The following is a 6421-nucleotide window of genomic DNA, read 5'->3' on the forward strand; positions in this document are numbered from 1 at the left end:
TCCAAATAATCCAAATTAACACAAGTGAACAGAAATACGTCATATACAGGCAGTTCCCAGTTATCAGCGGGGGTTCCATTCTGAGGGTGTGATGATAACCAAAAATCACAGCTAACCGAAAAATTGCATTCCAGGCTTAAGGTAAAATTTTCTCGATCTCTAGAGTTCTGCCTGTTACTACGATTTGATGTTTTTATCTGAGACACTTGCAAGTCATAAACAAGTCAAAGGTATAGCTTTTAATCCCAGGGTTTGATGGCCCTGACTTCATATATCATAACATCCTACATGTGCAAGGTATGGCTGTATGGCTGTACAGTATACACTAAGTCAGGATGACCTATTTATGATCAGAAAAACTTGGAGTGATTGCCATGAAGTTCTTTATTTTAAGATATTCAGTAAGTTCTAGTGTTTATGTATTTGCTATTTACCGCAATCCAAATATTGATGACTTTATATAACAGTCTCGGAGAGGATTATTATGGTTCAGTCATTGGATTCAAAAGCTACCTTCGTTTCTTGTGGAGACTGCAAAGCACAGTGAGTGACTTAATTTAATTCCACATCTCAACAGGCCGGTCTGCTCTCGAGTTCTGTGCTATCCTCTGATAATGTACAACTAATTGAGGAACCCACATATATTCAAGGATGTTCCAGCTATCGTCAAGTCCAAGGTCTGTGAGTACATAGGCACTTCCGACCATTATGCCATTTACGTAGATGGACATGTCTGTCAGTCAGTATATTCCTAATGCCACCTTTGGAAAAACAGTCTGGCTGAAATCGAGAGCCAATTGGGATCGCATTATTGAAGCTTGTCATGCACTTAATATTTCAGATGCTTCATCAGATCCTGATCCGAAATAATTAAATGAAATGCTGATGGCTTATTTTAGTAAGGTCATCAGATTCAGGACAATTGACCAGCCATGGTTTGATGATACATGTAGAAGAGCTTACTATGATGATGGTACACATAGAAGAGCTTACTATGACAAACATATCAAATTCCAATCATAGAGACAAAGTTATTCACTTGAAAATTATACCATTTTTGTTAATTCTTGCATTGCTGTGAATAGAATTTACCATATAGCTAAGAGAAATTACAAAATAAATTCTTTCAGCTTTTCTTATTCTACATTTGCCGATTTTCGGTTATCATCACACCCTAAGAACGGAACCCTGCTGATAACCGGGGACTGCCTGTATAAAAAAATTCTGATGGTACAGGGGAACCCCTGTACGATCAGTGTTTATTGGTTTCTGTTCTGATAAGTAGAGAAGTATGAACATTCGTTTATGCCGCTCTACTGACTTGAAAAGAAGAGGATCAGTCCTGGCTCAGACGTTTCTACCTGGCACACTCTTGGTTCCCTGTTCATGCCCCATAAATTGATTGGTATCAACGAGTCTCAAATGCTTGACACAAAAACTACCAATGACTCCAGTCGACATAAGTGAGTCACTGAGAGAGACTGAGGGAACCAGAGAGGGAGGCCTAGTAAACTTTCGAGCCAATCCAAAGACCGAAGACTGGATGGTAGATGAAGGCTGCGGACAATCTGTGGAAAGAGACGACACGACACCCCATACAGGTCCCGGAGAACGGTCATATTACCCGGTCAAGAAAAGTGCTTCTATGAGGGGAGCAGTCCCGGATTCTCATATGAAGGGCACAGTCCCAATCACACAAGGTAGGTTGGAGCTGCCCTTCAGATGTGATGTCGTCTCCTCTAGGGCCACCAGACCGTCATCTTCACGGCTATGGCCTCAATCTTCATCCTAAGAAAAGCACCAGCAGAAAAAGACACTGCGAATGCACGCTCTCAATGAAAGCAGTCTGATTGTGGAAGCCGTTATCAACAAAACATCCCAAGACACATGATCAAGGTGCCTATCAAGAGGCCCAGCCTTCCATAAGGTGTACAGAAACTTAAACTGCAGTAGGAAAAGTATGGGATCCAAAGAAACACCTGATGTTGAAACTAGAACTATCCCGGCTCCAGAGGAGATATTGCCAAAGTTGAAGGTGTGTATGTGTAGGAACTAAACAAATATTCCTGTCCTACCTGTAGAATATCAAAGTTCCTGTGGATGAACACGGCTGTGATAGGTCATCACTCATGCAGTGATGACCATAAAGGTCTGGTAGAACTATCCTGTTCACCGGATGCAGGCTTTACTGGAATGGGCATTGGCTGCTCTAGGAGACTGCTGTAAAATCACAAACTTGAGGGTTACCCATGCAACTATGACCGTAAAGGTCTGGTAGAACGATCAAGTTCATCAGCTGTAGGCTTTACCAGAATGGACGTTGGCTGCTCCAGGAGACTGCTGCAAAATCAAGAACGTCAGGAGGAAGAGGACACATGAAGTGGAAGCGCCGCCCTGCAGTGCCATGGAGATGTTGACAACCTTGTTAACAAGGTGAATGGGGGGAGGCCAGTTACAGACTCCCATGTATGTCAGCCAACTATCCACACAATCGTGGTGGTTGGAAATGTTCTGTGAAGAGCAACCCATCCACTAAGTGAACGTGGTTGGGGGCCCAGCCCAGGATGTGCTATGCCGTGGCAATGTTACCAATTGGGAATGAACAAGGATGAAGAAGCCTCCACATACTTGACTCACTCAGGCTAACTAAAAGAGGTTCCATGTCTATGGCCCTAGGAAGGGGAGAGCCTAAAGAGGTAGAAGAAATCAGAGAAAACAACCAGGATAATTGTTTTTCGGTCCTGTAATATTGTAGAAAGGACACAGCCATGCAATATCTGCGTGGCCACTCTTCTTCCTTGGCGAGCGAAGCTTTGGCTAAAGACGTTCAGCAAGTGCAGCAGTGTCAAAATGTCAAGGTCATGCAACACAGATGGCAAAGGCAAAGCTTACTTCTGCCTACTCAGGCCCTTCTCTTTCCTAATCGGTCGTACAACATGAAGCAAAGACACGGGCGTGCAAAATTGTACAGCCACTTATCTGCCTTCCATGGAGAGCGCCTCTTCAAGCTAATTTGTCCAGAAAACTGTTGTGAAATTGCTGAAAACGGTAAACAGGAACTGTTCCCGAAGAAAACTTGCAGGGAAGAGTAAGCATTAGTACACCAGGAACTCCGTAGAACTGAAGAAACGCTCATCCATGCCCTGAAGGACAACGGAAGGAAGGGGAAGACGACACTCCAGTCTGGAGTTGCACTGTTGGCAGACATACAGTCGGGGAGGAACGCCCAAGGAGGACATGGGCGTCACATACAGCATAAGACGAAGGCGCAGGCTAGAAAACTACTGTACAACCAATGATGAAAGCAGGAGGGGGTGAAGTAGCTCTCAAAGTTACGACAAACTGCAATGACGCACAAACACCCGAACCAAAGTCGGCTGGCTGAATGAGGCTTGTAGACTGTCTCTCTGAAAGCCATCTTCCTTAAACTTACTGTGTAACCTTCCAGGGAAGGAAGAAGCCAGAGAAACTGCGATACAGCATACAAAGACGAAGAAGTCAAAGGCAGTGATGAAAACCATCAAGAAGGACTGTTCCAGGACTTCTCATCCCCCAGAACAGGAACAAGAGGAGGAGGGAAAGAGCATAGGATGCCAGACACCCCCTCACCCCATGACGGGGCAAGAACCGTAGACAGGACCATAGAAAGGAACAGCTACTGGTCTTGGAGACAACTTGCCAAAACCAGCAAACTCTGTCTACGGGTCCTGCAACATCAACCTCCCCTTCCTCATCGTGCAAAGAGAGTGAAGGGTTTTCATGCTTGAAAGCAAGCAGAGATCTCGTACTATGCGATACGACACCATCACACTGCAGCAAGGGAATCGCCTTCCATCTCAAGCCTCTCAAACTCAACATCTGAAAGACTAAAATATCATAACATTCCAAGTAATAGTATAATCGAAATAAAAACCTGCTTGTTTCAGAGAGAAAACACTTCAGAACAAACAGAGAAAAAGATGCAGTACTTGTGCAAGGTTGTTCGAGAAAACAGGGTTGAGAAGGTGTCTAAAAATAGAACAGATGGAGGCGAGAGACTCCCTCTCTCTCCTTGGATATGTAACTCCCTCTCTCTCCTTGGATATGTAATGGAAAAAAGATGCAACAGAATAAAAGAACAAGCATCAAGGCTAAGACAAGAGTTGGGTTTACATTATATCAAAAGGTAAAACAAGTTCGAGAGAATACCAAAGAGAAATGCTCATAAGACTAAAATGAGATGATAACTGCGCAGCATCACTGTGTAGGAACAACTACGGTACGCAGCAAGGAGTGAATAAAACAAAAAATAAAGAGTAGACATGCTGTAAGGTTGCATATTTCATAATAGGTAAAATATCTCAAAAAACAAGAAGAAAATGAATACTGTACAGTAATTATGTTGAACAGCAGGCAGCAGAAGACATGTGTGTCTCAGACTGCGGCCAAAAGAAAAAGTGAATGCATACCGGTTCCAGCTAGCGCTGAAAGTAGATCCCATATGTAAAGACCGCAAGTTTGTAAACGTGCAGGAACAAAAAGGAAAAATGCCTGATTATACCTTCAAGCAAGGAAACTCAAACCCCAGACCACGCAGGGCCAAGGTACAATGGCTATGGCACAGTCCAAGGTTGGAGAACAAGGTTTGTATTCAGGGTAACTTTCTCTTAGAAGGGTTGCCTGCCAAGGCTAAAGGGTCCCTTCCACCTGCTACTTTGATTTCACAGTATCCTTCTCCTAACAGTTGCCTCCCAAGGCTAAAGGGTCTCTTCTACTCTAACTCATGTAGGCAGGGATGTCACACCATATTGCTACGGAAAAGCCACATTAACCCACTAACCTGTACCCGTAACTGCAAAACAACACTTCAAAATCAATTTATATAATCAAAAACAAATATACATACTGTACTTATATAGGTAGTGCTCGAGTTACGATAATTCGACTTACGATAATTCGCTTTTACGATGGGGTTAGCAATATTAATATTGATACGACAATATTTTGAGAATACGTATTTTTAAATTTCACGGGCGACTGGCGCAGGCAACAACGTACAATCAGGCAGCGTGTCGGTGTATGCGATACGCTTGGCCCGAGAGGCTGGAATAGGTACATTAATTCAATGAGCTGACCTCACTTGCTCTCGCTGTGTCGGAAGTTAAAATAGGTCAGTGTTCGTTTGCAATTTTTGTGCGTTTGTAAATACAGGTAGTGCACGAAAGTGATGATAATTCATCTTAAGATAATTCCACGATGGAGTTAGCAGTTAATACCGGTACACAATATTTAGAAAATATTTTTAAATTTCGAGCGAGTACAGGCAACAGCGTACACTACAGTTGCCGTAGAATCAGGCCGCAAGAGAGACCAACTTACAATAGACCAACTTCTTTTTCTCCATCTCTTTATTCCATCTTCTAGTTAAAAAAAAGTAAGAGAATGGTAAAAGTATTGTTAGTAACCTCATACTCTTGCGAAAATGCGTACAGCCATAAAAAACCGAACGGGAAACTGTTGTTTTGCTAATAACCGAATCGGATAACAACTGTTTTGCTTGTATTTCAACCATCGTACGGTTAAACACTTATCATAGTTATGTTAAAAATGACGTTAAGTACTGATATTTTTTACACTACCCTTATCCGCTTTGGAGAAAAGATCAGCAAGGAAATATACTGCTACAGTAAATTTAAGCTGCAAGTTGTAGCTGAAGCTGAGAAAAGAATGTTCAAGCTGCTAATGACTATAAATTATCGTGCATTGGCAACATGGATGAAACTCGACAGCAAATAAAATTGGAAAGTATTTCAATCAACACTACTGGGTATGAAAGAACACATATTACTGCTGTCATCTATTAACGAAAAAAAATGGCTAAATTAATTTCACAACGAGACATATTTAAGTTATATTTCGACTTAAAAACACTTCGTATAACGAAAAATATATATGTCCCTTATAAATAAAGTATCTAGAGATTCATTTACGCTAACTAGAAGCAAGAAATGCCCTCTGAACCTAGTTAAATGCAGCGAAATAAAGACCGCGTGATCGATTCCCAAACCAAAACATTTGATCGCTATGATCGGAATTTATAATGCAAAAGCAATATAAGAATATTTACGATTGGATAGTGTAGTAAAGCATAACTTTTTAAAAGATCCATGGAAAAGATGCACATTCGTTATTTTGATGTTTGTATAATACGGTGTTATGTGAAAATAGAATACAGTATAATGTAGGCTAGGCTACAGCATATGATATACGAAAGTGCAGGGTAGGCCTTGTTTGTTATTCAATTTCTCTTTATACTGACTTATCATGTCAATCTGCATTGAACCTGCAGAATTAGCTGACACTAATAATTACTATACCATATATGTATAAAGTATACCGTGTAGTGTAGGCTAGGCTACCATATATGTATAGATGGTACTGA

The sequence above is a fragment of the Macrobrachium rosenbergii genome, chromosome 29, assembly GCF_040412425.1.
Source record: "Macrobrachium rosenbergii isolate ZJJX-2024 chromosome 29, ASM4041242v1, whole genome shotgun sequence".
Lineage (NCBI taxonomy): Eukaryota > Metazoa > Arthropoda > Malacostraca > Decapoda > Palaemonidae > Macrobrachium > Macrobrachium rosenbergii.